Source organism: Pseudopipra pipra, chromosome 19 (genome assembly GCF_036250125.1).
Source record: "Pseudopipra pipra isolate bDixPip1 chromosome 19, bDixPip1.hap1, whole genome shotgun sequence".
NCBI classification, from domain to species: Eukaryota; Metazoa; Chordata; class Aves; order Passeriformes; family Pipridae; genus Pseudopipra; species Pseudopipra pipra.
The window spans coordinates 3444442-3458488 of NC_087567.1; the positions used below are offsets into that span (position 1 = coordinate 3444442).

Sequence of the window (14047 nt, forward strand, 5' to 3'; positions counted from 1 at the left end):
CGTGAATAGTGAAGGCCATCAAAAGCAGAACAAAGAGTTCAGTATTAATGTGTTTATTTTTTTTTAAAAAACTTTTTCTACTAAGCTGTCTCTGGAGTTGAAGGCCTCTTTCATGGTGTCTTGGCCACCAGCAGTTGGTGGTGCTCGGTCTGTCACAGTGAACAGCGGGCGCTGTGAGCTGTCCCTCAGTAGTTTTAAAAACAGTTCTGGCCCCAGACACGAAGGGTCAGTCAGTGGCTGGGACATGTTATCACCAACACGTCACCACCTTGCACAGAGGAGACACCACCCCATCTCTGCTAGGACTTTTGAAAGAGGAAAACAGGTTTTTCTCCACTAAAACACGGGTAACACTCGCTGAGGGGGTCCTCTCGTCTGGCTTAGCCAAACGCAGCAGTTAAATGGCTCCTAGTTCTCAGGTTCAGCCCACAGCTCTTTCAGCTCATCCACCACGAATCAAATGAGAATTTGAAGGGCAAAGCTGCCTTTTTGGTGAGCCAAGGAAGCCCTGCCTTGCTCAGGCAGACACAAACCAGCAATGCCACGCTCAGCTCTCCCCACGGGTCGCTGTCGTCCGACTCTTCTGGTGACAGCTCGGGAGCAGCAGAGAAATCTAATTTCTCAGCATCAGATTTACTGCAGGAGTGGGCCTCCCTGACAAGGGAAGGCATTGTGCTTATTCAAGCTGATCAAGAACCTGAGAGCAATTTCTATGGAAAAAAGGTCTGCTCTAATAGACAGATATTGAAAGCAAACTCACAAATTGCTCAGGGCTTCAGACGAGCAGAACACAAGAAGGATTTGATTTTCAGCTGCTTCCCTTTTCTTCTTTCCCCGAACCCACACTGCTCTCAACAGGGATGCAGTGCCTCAACAGCCCCTAAACACCCACGAGGCTCTGCCCAGACCTCTGTGCCCCTCATTTTCACACAACAGGGAGAGATAAAAACAACAATCTGGGCTTTGATCCAGCTTTCACATCCTCCAGGAACAGGTGTCTCCTCCACAGTGCCCAATATAAACTAGATGCCATCTATTACACAAGGCTACTACAACGTGGTGCTGCAGCAAGAAGGCAGCAAGCCACGTCCCCTGGAGTCCACGTGGGCCAGCACAGTCAGCAACACCCACCTCAGCAGTGCTGGAGGCCAAGAGCACTCAGAAACCCCCAAAGCACATGGAGTGTCCAGCTCAGGGCTTACCCCCAGAACAGAACACCAAGGGTTAACATCAGAACACAATAAACACACTAGCAATATACTCCAGTTTTTACACAGCTAATTTGTCTGCTTTTTTTCAGATATTCTCCACCAGGGTCTTGAACATGAGCCTGAAGTAGGGGGTAGACAAAGACCAAGTGCATGAGCAAGGTTTTATGGGACGAAGTGAAGGGTCCCGAGCAAGCGCCGCCACCCAAAAACCCTGAGGAGAAATTCTGGGTTGAAATGCCTAAACCAGGCTTAACCTGGTGTGTGATGGAAAGGTTTCTGCCATGGTTATTGTCATCCTGGGTTGGGTCCTAAATGTTTACCACTCTGGTTGGAAGCCCAGGGTTCTGACTCTCAGACGGACAGGTGCTGATGGACGCACGGAGAATTTCCAGACAGCGCTGGAATCCTGGCACAGTGCAGCCTCCTCTGACTCACTGAGCTGTGCAACAGGCAGGGACCGACCCCAGCCCTCCCTCTGCTCATGGTGTTACCCCTCACAAGCCTCCCAAAATCACGTGTGTCACCCAAACACACAGACAAAACCCAAACTGATGGCTCTGCCATCAAATGTCCCCAGCTGCAAAAGCTGATGCCAGTTCCCTGTCTCCTCCCATGCTCCACTTGCCAGTTCAGGGTGAGGTCTTTGCTCACTCCACACTGATGCTGGCAGTTGCCTGCCTGTGCTCAGAAACTGCAACACCAGGAATCCCTTGGTGGATATTCACAGGTTCTTCCATGTCCTCCAAACTCCTCTGAAGGACTCCCTCGGCAGCACTGCTCTCATACAAGCCCAAACTCTGGGGCACAGGGGGTTGCACCCAGTGGCAACACTACAAACCAGGACTTTGGAGCTGCCCCATCACACAGGGTGGACCAGCCAGGCCACCAGCTCAGGAGCCCTGGGTAAGGAGCCTCCACAAGAGCTGTGCAGGGGAAAAGGAGCAATGGGAGCTCACACTGCGATAATATCTCTGAGAATAATCAGGCACTGAGCTCCTACCACGGTGTTTATAAAGCCACAGCAGGCAGCAGTCCAGACAGAGCCACTCGGGAATGGCTCAGGAATGAGCACACGAGGCCCCTCGCCTGCCCAGACAGGACATAAAACAGGAGCACGGAATTCATCCCACTCCACACCGGGCTGGGCTGGAGCTTCTCCTCCCTCTGCTCGGTGGATTAGCAGCCACTCACAATGCCTCTCCCAGCAACTCTCAGTTTTGTTTCCAAGAAGTTTATCCTGTTTGTAATTTCTCATACCTGCTAATCTCTCCCCGACGTCCCCGGCTGCTCCAGAGCAGGGGTCAGGCTGAGCCACGTGCCACGAGGCTCGGGAGTCTTTCCTCACCTGGCTGCTGCCTGTCATCCTGCTGCTGCTCATGGAGGCAAGGACAATGGATGGGTTTGGATGCTCAGCTCCAGTGCTTCTTTCTGTGGGAAGGAAAACCAGTGGGAATGTTAAAAGTGGGAATTTTAATTGCTTGAATGCAAGCTCAGATGGTGAGTCAGTGCCAGCTTGTCCAGAGGACTTGCATGTGGCTACAGCCCTGCCTTGGGCATTTCCAAGGGCCCCAACTGCTCATCTTTGCAGCTTGAAAGACCTTCCAAAGTCACTTTTGCAATCTCCTGACTGCTTCCAGAGTCCACACACTTCTCCTTCCCAGCATAAAGCTCCAATAACCCTTTCAAACAACAAAGCCAGCAAGGTGGCACTCAGAAGTAATCCCACAGAAACTGCCAAGCCCTTGCACTCCAGAAACCCCAGGCCATTTTCTGGGAAGAAGGCAGGATGTGGACACAATGGAAGGGATCACACAGCTGTTGCTGAAAAGAAAGAGGCTCCTGTTTCCAGCACAGAAAAGCTTCCTACGCACAAAAATGAACACCGGGGCCACATCTTTTGGGCTGGCTGGTAACAATTTCCTTGGCTCCTGAGCCCTCTTTGAACAGATGTGGTACTTCCATAGGAGCTGATCCCACCTTGTTCCTCAGGCTGCTGCTCAGGACAGAGCAGCCGTGGCAGAAATGAGGACACCCCACGGCCGTGTGGTTCCTGATGACAAACCCCCAAGCTCTGACAAAGAGAATGGATGGAGACATTTTATGGCAGTCTGGAGTAAAAGAGCCTCCAAGTGCTACTCATAAAAGGAACATGAAGAACTGCTTTTCAACACTGTTCTCCTATTTTTCCCCCTTACCCTTTTTACGCTACAAAGGGTGAACGACTTCAGCTCCAGCAGAAAAACAGAGAGGAGGACACCAGGAATGGCTTGCTTATTCCTGCCCTTTTTTTATTGTATTTTCCTCCCTTTAGGACTTGGCCCTGGCTGGTTTCCCAAGCAAGAACTGAGAGAGCTGACGGTTCATCCATCTCTATTTAAATTACTTTTGTACTGCATTGAATAATTGTGCCTCCATTTTACTCCAGGGCTAAAGGTGACTGACTTAAAGGTGATTATCTTTTGTTAATAGCCTGCATTACTGAGAAGGATCTCGGAATTACCTTTGTAATCCTTCCCCACACTTTAATGTTGCTATTATTATTAATATTGCTCTTTAAAACATACTTTTCTCCTGTCATGTGGAGGCAGCAAGTACTGCTTCTCAGGAAGAAGGGGAGAAAGCTGCCTGATATTATCAAGCAGGAATAACCCAGGGCATCACACCCCTTTTTTCCTTAAAGGTGGGAGGGGTTCAAGTCCAGCCATGAACAAGAGGCATTTGATTCATGGCTGCAGCCAGTCTTCCACAGTCAGTATGAACACCACAGATTTGGGAGCATGTAGGATTTGTACAACATGTTTCATCTTCTAAATAAACCCATTTTCACCCTGCTGCCCCACTGCAAGCCCTGTGGCTCGAGGAGCACTTGCACTGGTAACCTTTCTGTCACCTGCTCCAGGCTGGAATACCATCCCAAATCCAGTGGATACAAGGCCAACTTCAGAGGCAGCATCAGTGACTTCAGACTTTTGCACCCTTCTCAGGATTCAGAGGAGCTCCTCGACACTGCTGAAGGAAGGTCTTTACCCAAGCCAGCTCAGCCAGCATTCCCGAAATACCCCGTCAGGAAATCCCAGCACACCATAAATAATCGGTATTAGGCTTATATTTTTCATGGCCCTGACTTCGTGCAGTGTCTGCTCCAACAAATCACTTTTGTCAAGCTTTCCCCACATTGTCTGCTGAGCACTGAGCCCCAGCACTGCTGAGGAGTGTTTGTGAGCACTCAGAGGATGGCTCTGCAAGGACTCTGTGCCCAGCACCACTGCCACAGTTCCCAGGTATGTCACACACACCTGCACACTGGGTGTCACCTCCAATGTCCTTCTGTCTTCTCCTCCTTCTCTATTTATACCATTGTTTGCTGCATCTATGCAGTGGAAACCATCTGAAGGCTTGGGGAGAAGGACAGCATTTGGTCCAAGCCAGGCTTGCACTTTCCAGCATCATTGGTGCTGCAGTCTGGTGTGTGACGTGACAATTCACCAGTGCAGTGCAGTCAAAAGGGAAATGTCTTGCCATTAAACATAAAATGTTATGAAATTTTAATGCTAAATATTATTACCAAACAGTTAGTCATCCAGAGGTTGAGAGAAGCAATACCTTTCCCATATTGAATTCAAGCTGTGAGGTACATAAAGTTCAACCATTAACCCAGCACTGCCCAGTCCACCACTAAACCATGTCTCTGAGCACCACATTTACACATTTTTTGAACACTTCCAAGGATGATGATTCCACCACTGCCCTGGGCAGCCTGTTCTAGTGTTTGACCACCCTTCCAGTGAAGAAAATTTCCCTAACATCCAACCACCCAACCTAATCCCCTCCCTGGTGCAACTTCAGCCTGTTTCCTCTCATCCTGTCCCTTGTTCCCTGGGAGCAGAGCCTGACCCCCACCTGGCTCCCTCCTCCTATCAGGGAGTTACAGAGAGCCAGAAGGTCCCCCCTGAGCCTCCTTTTCTCCAGGCTGAGCCTCCTGAGCTCCCTCAGCTGCTCCTGGTGCTCCAGACCCTTCCACACCTTTGTTGCCCTTCTTTGGACATGCTCCAGCTTTGTCCAGGTCAAGCTGGGAGATGAGATTGTGCAAGGCTGCTGAAGGCACCTGAAAAATTTAGTTTCACCCTCTGCTCTGACCTGGATCTGGGTTGGAAGCAAACTTCTGGTGTGAGAAATACAAGAGGCCAACTCCAGGATGAGAAGGTCTCACAATAGGCACAAGGTCCAGTTCTGCCACCTCCCCTTCAGCCTTTATTTCAGTGCACAAGGCACCAGCCCGAGTTTCTGCTGAAAACAAAAAGGTTCCATAAGCAGCATCCTAAAGGGAAAGGAGCAGGGAGCAGCAGGGAAAGCAGAGAGCAGAGGCAGCAGCACTTGGCAGTGCAAAAAATCACAGCATTTCTGGAGAGCCCATGTGTCCCCAGCCCACTGTGGCTCTCCAGGGAAGGGAGAGCCACACTCCAGGCTGGAAGCACCTTCCCGTGCCTGACGAGTTGTGCAGTTATTTAACAACTCATCGTCTGTCACTACTCACAGCTTTGCACATAACCAGAACTTCCTCACTGGCTGAGCACATCACTCTGCCAGCAAATAAGTGCCCGTGGCTGATGGCCTTATTTCTATGCAGAAATTCCACTCTGGGACTGACTGCAAAATATTTAAGGTTAATCACTGCACTTGTCAGCTGATTAAATCCACTCAGCATTTGGCCTCTCATCTTGTCATGCCCGTTTAGATTAAAATCATCGGGCTTGCCCTGCCCATGGCACCTGATCATTCAGCAGAGGCCAGGCTCAGGTGGATGAAGTGCTGGGATATATCTCAGGCCTGAAAATAACCTTTCAAATAGCTTCCACTGTGAAATCTGCATTCTTTGTGCCTGCAGTCAGACCAGAGAGCTCTCCGGGGTGGTTGTTTAGCTGCCCAAAACAGGGAGCCAGCTAACACAAAGCCCCATTTCTCCTATTGGTTTTCAAGAGGAGTTAAACAAGTCAAAGGAAATGGTCTGAGGGGCGAGAGGGAAGAAAAAGATATGAGAAAATACAAGTAGAAATGTCTCTTTGAGAAAACAGCGCTTGGTTCTGTGAATAAAAATCTTACCAGAGTCAGAATAGTCCTGCCCCAAAGCAGAAATTTTCCAGTGTTCCCATAAAAATGAAAGCCATAAAAAAAAGATTTTTCAATTCCAAAACATACACATTTTCAGCTGAAAAGCTTTCAAATGTAAATAGTTTCTGCTGAGCCGCGATGTTCTGGCTTTGAGTTACCGATAAAACGTGGGTGCTTTCAGAAAGCAGCAGATATATTCCACAGAAATTTGTATTTAATTAAAATACTTCTTTTTTTTTTTTTTTTTTTTACTGTTTTAATGAAAGAAAAGTTTTGGCAGGGAAGTTACAACAGGCTCAGCTGTGGTTAGGACTTCTGAGTGTGGCCAGGACTGATTTTTCTCCTCTGAATGACATCTGTCCCTTGGCTTCGATGGGACACTGCCCTGCACCAGAGCTCACACAAGGGGGTTTTGACCCGCAAAAAAACCCTATTATCCCCAAGTTTGATGCCCAAATATACTATTAGTGACAGGAAATCTTCAAGAAGTTCAGTTCAGCCTCTACATTTTGATGTAAACTTGCGCAAAGCTGCAAGATCTGCAAAACAAAACTGAAAATCCCCGAAATCTGGGCCCTCGAGGAATGTCCTGTATGACTTTCCCTGAAGCTTGCAGCAAAACCACAAGAATAGCCTTCCCTCAAGGTATTTGGAAACCTCGGCTCCAAGCTGGATTGGAGAAGGGCAGGGCAAGAGGAAATGAAAATCATCTGGGGAAATGTTCTAAGGCTGCTTAAGACCTTGTGGAAGCCTCTGTCTGGATGTGGATGAAAGATGGAGACAAGGGCAGCTTCAGGGAACGGAGGAGATTAGAGGCAAAGACACTGTTTGCATTTCAGCAGAAAACTTCAGCAATCTTGAGTTTCAAAATGGCTGAGAAAGGTGAAATTAGACCAGGCAGTGTCCCACCAGCAGCTGTGATGGTCTGAACTGGTGAAAGCTCTAAAGCACCTGAATTTAAAGGTAAATGAAGAGATCCAGCTCTATTCCTCAGTCTCACATCAAGACTTTAACCCTCAGCACGATGAACATGTTCCTGTCCAAACTGAACAACTGAGCAAAATTCACTCTGAGAGGGGTGAAAAAGGAGATTTGAGCTTTTTCCCTTTTAAAAGAACTTCTGAAGTGACTGTATGCATGCAAATTACATGCAAAGGAGGCCTCACTCACTTAATCAACCCCTTTCCTGGCACCAGAAAGCCAGAGCCTGAGGTCCACATGGTGGGTTTGGGAGCTCTGGCATCTCCTCTCTATAGAACCAAGCATCATTCAGGTTAGAAAAGACCTTTAAGACCATTGAGTATGTCACTGATGGGCACCAACATCACCTCCAAGCTTCTACAGCCCCATGTTGGCTGAAGATAACATGAATTACGGGCCAAGAGCACAGCAAATATTTTGATTTACAGAGTTGAGCTGTGGCAAAAGTGCCTGTCCAGGTGGGAGGAAGCAGCCTGAAAGAGGGGTTTCCTTCCTCAGTTCCTTCCATCTGGCAAAGGCTGTGGAAATCATTCAATGCCAGGCAGAGTGGGCTGGGAAGGACCCCATGTCACCAGGAACAGCCATGGCTTTGTACAGCTCGACCTGTTTTAATCCATGGCTGAACCATGAACTCACCCTGGAACCTCACCAATTTCAGCACAGTCACTTGCTCTTGGGCAGGCAACGGTGAGAACAGCTCTAGACTTTGCTGCACACCTCAAATTAAACATCCCCACTTCAGGCAGGACAAAGAACCAGCATCGTTACTCACGTCTCCCAGCGATGATGGGAGGCAACGAGCTGCCCTCAGAAAAGCTGGTAGACCATCAACTCCCATGGAACAGTGCCAGCTTACGCTGGGGCAGATCTGACTTTGCTCCTGCACAAGACAGAGTAGAAAAATATTAAAGCCTTGTTCATAAATCACTGTCAGCCTGTGACGAGGGCTGTCCGAGCTGCGACGAGATTAATTGCTCCAGCCGTGATTCCCTCTCCAATCCCCTCCCTGCCCACTCCAGAATCTGAAGGATCTGGAAACCATAATCCAACAAACGTGGCTTTTCTTTTCCTTTAACCTGATGGGATTTCAGATGGATCAGCTGCAAAAACATTTCAACCCCCTGCACAATCTTTCAGAAACTCGGGAAAGGGGCACAGGGTTCCCTGGGCAAACAAGTGCCTGATTATGGAGGCAAAGATGTCCAGCAGTGCCATCACCAACTAACTGTTATGCTGTGGGTGCCCCTCATAAAACACTCCTGATGATGATTTCTATATTTTTCTCTGTCTAATCACCATGTGCAGCCTGAAACAGATCAGCAGATCAGCCTAAAACTCACTGCTGTGGAGCAGCATTGAGAAAGATTTTCCTCATCGGGGCAGGAGCACACCAGGAGAATGGAGAAAACACTGTAGAATTCATCAATAGCAAAATCACCCCACTACGATTATTATTTGATTTTAAATTACATAAAATACATCTTAACATTCTAAAAGCACATCTAGTTGTTGCAATAAAAAGGGAAGGGCTGAGATTTCCCCTGGGGATAATATCCCAGCTCCTTTAATGTTCTTCATAAGACAGGTAACCTGCACTGAACTACATCTGTAAGTGTCTTAAAACAATCAGTAAGAGACAAGAAAGTGGAGACAACTCAAATGCATCTCAGTAAATGAGGGAGAGAATCTGATCTGGCTGAATGTGAGCCCAGGTGTATGGGACAAAGCTTTGAGTAGAAACTAAGGTGAGTGCAGTGTCACAGTCACACCTCAGCACAAAACACATCAGCTCCCAGAGCAGAGCTGCATTGCACCAGCTAAGCTGGGATCCCAAGTGGCTGCAGCCACTCCTAAACACCTATGCAATGAATTAATGAGCACTGTGGAGTGGTCAAGACCTGGCTGGATGGGGCCTTGAACAACCCAGTCTAGTGGAAGGTGCCCCTGCCCATGGCAGGGGTGTGGAACGAGATAATCTTTAAAGGTCCCTCCAAACCAAACCATTTTGTGATTCTGTGATGACTTAAGGTCCATTTAGCCTGTCAGCTTTTCAGGACAGGTGATGTCTCTCCACCACCTGCATGCACAGTGTGAATCACAGTGGGTCTCTCCTGCTTGGAAACTTTACACGGGTAATGCCAGAGCAGAACTTATTACCAGTCTTCCTCAAGGTTTCATTCTCAGATGTCACTGCTTTTTCCAAGCTTACAGCCCTTCCCAAGACAGGAGGTGGCAGCAGGTCAGTGTGGTCCTGCCCTTTCTTTGTTATTGACCTTCTCATCCCTTGTGAACACAAAAACTCAGCTCTCCCCACCTCCACACTCACAGAGTCCCTGCCACCCTCCTGCTCTGCAACCCGAGCCCTTTCTGCAGCCCAGCTCAGCCTTTGCTGCTCTCAGTAGGACCCACACAGACTCCATTAATCATCTTTTCCCCAAGTCTTCAGTTTTCTGCTCAGCACTTGAACATCCTCTGTCTCCCACGTCACTCCTGGGCTGTGTCCAGGCTCACATCCTGACTTTTTTGCACCACAAACATCCCACACCATTTATTAAGCAATGCCAGTTACTGAGCTGTAACATGCTGGGCTGTACTATATCTCTTTCTCACTTCACATGTAATTCTAGGAACTATCTAGATGAGATCACATAGAGAGGAAATGACACTTCTTGCCTGTACCCAGGACCAAATGGCAGGACTGTCTTTGAAGTGCCACAGACATTTGAAATGGTTGTACTTTCAGCCATCCCCTCCCTTTCAAAACCAAAAGAGTAAGAGGGGGGATTCTCACTGACTTTAGCTATGTAATATCTGCTAGACTGCAAACAGAAATATTTTCTGATGAAACCAAAAGTTTGACAACAATTACCAGGATTGGCTTGAGGACTCCTATCAGCTGTGTTGGCATCATTCACTCTCCTCCTGACAAAGGGAGGAGACAATATCAACTTCTCTCCACTCAGGAATGAGACATCAGCTCCTCCAAAGTCCCAGGTTTGTGAATGGTGCTTCACAGGTCCCCACTATTTTCCACAGTCACACAAAACTGCAGCAGGCAGGCAGACAAAACACCAAACCCAACAGAAAATGTGATCCTCTCCAGGGAAAATTTAAACTTTTCAGCCAGAAAGAGCAAACTGTGTCCCAGAGTGCTTTGAACTTAACGAGGCATGTTATTTTTAGCTTTTATAGATGAAAATGTCATTAAAAGCAAACATATTTCTAGGGGGTAAAAAAGCTGAATTCCCTGCAGTTTGGACTCTTTTGAAGGCCACCTCCACTTTCAGCAGAAGATGATGGGTTATAACAATAATAAAGCTAAAACACATCGGGCACCTTCTTCTTTTCCACACAGAGTACTGCAGCACTGCTTCCAAACAGATAACAGTGACATTTCCTTCCATTTAAAAATCCATTTGTTACTACCATGCAACTGAGGAGCAGGCCTTATCCTGCCAGAATGACCATCTGAAGTCTGGCTGAAGAGGCAGCACGTGGGATCCTAACACAAGGTGCTCAGATGGCTCTGAACCCTGTCAGGTACAACAATGGTCAGTCCAAATCCACACTCATAAACTGAACTAAACAGAAAGCTCTGTATGGGCAAGGAAGTCAGTTCATTTTGGGGTTAGTTACTGGCCCAGAGGATGAGTAGGAGGGTACCTCTAAATGAATCTTCACAGGAAGATTCTATCCCACTGAAAACATCCATGAGCAAAGTAGTTTGCAAACAACAGTCATCCAGTGCCTGGGTTTGAATCACAAGAGCACAAAGCTGGGCTCTGACTCCATCTCTGGGCATTCAGGCTCTCTGCACCAGCAGCACTTGCAATCCAAAGCTGCAGTTCTTCAGTGCCAGTAGAAATCAGGAGTCTTTTAATACAGGACTTAAAGCTGGATTTAGGAATCATTCTGGGAACCATGTGGTGCGTGAGTTTTTGCTCAAATCCTCGTCCATCTGAAAGTCTTCCACCAGTCTTTCAAGAATCATGTCAAAGTAGTAATTTAATGACTTCATCCATGTGGATCTTGCCACCTCCCCGCTGTCCCCAGCCCCTTGCACTGGTAAATGTGGGTTCTCAGAACTCACAAAGTGAAGAATGTGGAATTTTCTCCAGGATAAACACATCCACCTCCAAGGTCAGGGAAATCTGACTCAGTTGTAACATTAACAAAGCCTCTCTTGGACAGATGTGAGGGGCGACATAATCAACATTCTTGCCTATGTCTAATCTGCTGCTGCACTGGTGCTGATCCCAGACTCCATCTGAGCAACATCACTGCAGTGTGTCCAGAGAGGTGTAGCTGGAGGAGGGTGAGAGGCTCCAACTCTGCCTTACAAACCTCTCACTACAGAGGAAAACACCCACACTGAGACTCCACATGTCCAAAAGCTTCCAGATCCTGCTTCCCCTCAGCCCCCACATCACCAGGGTCATGAAGGCATCGCTCAGGCTTTGATTTCCTGGAGGAGTACAAACATCACTGGGAGACCTTTAACCCAAGCACACATTGCATTCTCACTTGTCTAGTGAGGACTCCGTGATCAGTTTTCTGTTTGCACCCAGAATCTCCAGGATCCAAACAGGATAAGGCAAATGGGAGGGCTGGAAGGAGCAGCAGTTCCAGAATTGCATGTTAAACACAGCACCTGCACACAGGTGTGCTTAGGGAGCACAGAAGCCTCAGAACGTCTTTGGCTTTCTTCTGAAAAAGCCATGCAATGTAGTCTTCCTGGATAGGAGCTCAGGAAAATGTAATTTCTGACATGGGTGGGCTCCAAAACAGAGCTTTAACACTTTTGACTTTAATCTCTGCCTCTCTGGACTAAGTCTTGATGAATTTATTCTAAGTACCAGAATAGATCAACCAGCTTTTCGTGGAGGCCTGTGGAGCTCTGCCAACCCACACCAACTCCATATTTACAGGGATTTTCGACAGGTAGAATTCAGATATTTTGAGAAGTCCAGATTATAAAAAGTAGCACTAAATTAGGAGGCTGAAAAAGGGGACCATGGGCAGGCAGATTTCAAGAGTCCATTCATGAGCCTTTGCTTTAGAAGAACACGAGCCACAGCCAGAACAAAAACCACACGTATGGCCCCACAGCCTGATTCCAGGAAACTAGAGAGTCAAGTGATACCTACTTCATCAATGTCATAAGGAGATGAAAATCCAGTGAATGCTTCAAGAGACAAAATCCTTTGATGTTAAGAGAGAAACTGCCCTCAACTTCTACCCACTGTGGATCAGAGGCATCAATTTTTTAAAGGTACTGGGGTGAGTAAGGAGCAAACAGGTTGCCAGTTCAAGCAGTTCCACGTGTGTAGGTGAAATGGGCAGTTGTGAAAAGCCCCTTCCCTGCCCAGTATGTTTCCAGGTAGCCAGTTCAGCCAGTAAAGAGCCCCAAAACCCCCAGCCATGCTCCTGCTGTCACTCAGCTCCTTTACAAACCTCCACAGCCCAGGGAGAGCCAGCGCTGCTCCTCTGGCCATACAAATAAGACATGAGAAATTTCAGGCCGTAACTACCTTGTTAAATAGCATGTAATGGGTTGGAATAGTTCAACTCACTTTTCAGTCCCCTTTCAGTGCAGATTAACTCCCAAATTCTGTCTCTGAGCATCCCAGCACGTCCCAAGCTTTACTCCAGGCACAGAGAGATCAGCATTTGCTCTTTGTGCTTTTCCATAAGGGGGGGGGGGGGGGGGGTGGAAAAAAAAGAAAAAGACATTTAAAGGTGGCATTCTTTTTAAAAAGGGGTCAACAATAGGTCAACAATAAAAGAAAATAGGTCATGTCATCTTAATTGGGAAATCATGAATTTGGGGCTGTCCCCATCCTGGTAACACAGCAAGGACCTTTGTTCCAGGCATTAGGCAAAAGCCAGCACCTTTAGCCAAAATAACTTTTCGAGCAAACTCTCATTGAATAAATCTTTCACACCGAAGGGAACATTTTTCAGTACTCTGTTTTTTAACACCATTAACTTTAACTGTCAAGCCTGACAAGTATGGAAAACTGTTTTCTTACAAAAGTTAACATAAAAAACATTTTCCACTAAAAGGAGTTTTGCTCACCACACATTAACTCTCCATTTGGCCATTTAACTCTAATTGCTATTTTTCTCCATTCCACTTTTTTTTTTTTCCTCTCCAAGATCTGGACTTTAAAGAGCCCGAGTAGACATACATCAACCCTTGTTTATAGAAGTTCTGGAACATGGATGTGCTGTAATGCAGTAATTATATTTAAGAGAAAGATCTGGGAATGACCATGACCCGCTAATCACATTCATTCACATGCTCCTGTTCTTTTTCCCTACTGTTTCCAAGTGTCTAGGTGAATTCTTGAAAATATTGAGCAGTTTAAAAACGTTTTGGGACTTTCAAAGCTGAACCAGGACATGAATTAACAGCCACATGGGGCAGAAAGGGAAAGGGGATTAGTGGGGACAGGCTGGCTCAGCAGCTCAACATGTCTCAGGAGGGATTCCTCTCTCCTGATTCACCTCCTGAACATTCCCTCTAGTCCCAGGCGTGTCCTTAGCCAGTGGAAAGCATCAGCTCCTCCTGGTGACAGTGTGGGTGACAGGGGACAGACTGCACAGAGTGACATGAGCTCCAGGGTGGGACGTGCTGTGGGAGTCCCTCCTGCCCCCAGTGCCCTGCAGACAGGCAGGACCACAGCAGGATGAAGCCTGAAGTCATTTAAGACCCGTAACTTGATTTTTAAATGTCCACAGTA

The 14047-nt window shown here is 47.3% G+C and overlaps 1 protein-coding gene and 1 long non-coding RNA gene across 6 annotated transcripts in view; both read right to left on the reverse strand.

The window, feature by feature from the left end:
* TBCD (tubulin folding cofactor D) overlaps positions 1 to 14047 on the reverse strand; it is a 579906-nt gene that overhangs the window by 76567 nt on the left and 489292 nt on the right. The gene's annotated exons all lie outside the window — the stretch shown is intronic.
* Positions 1 to 14047, reverse strand: part of LOC135424471 (uncharacterized) — a 69359-nt gene that overhangs the window by 50437 nt on the left and 4875 nt on the right. The window contains exons 3-6 of the long non-coding RNA XR_010435238.1: positions 12875 to 12983; positions 8074 to 8181; positions 5349 to 5498; positions 2469 to 2639 (exon numbers count right to left, since the gene is read on the reverse strand). This is a non-coding gene — a long non-coding RNA (uncharacterized LOC135424471). The remainder of the gene's footprint in view (positions 1 to 2468; positions 2640 to 5348; positions 5499 to 8073; positions 8182 to 12874; positions 12984 to 14047) is intronic.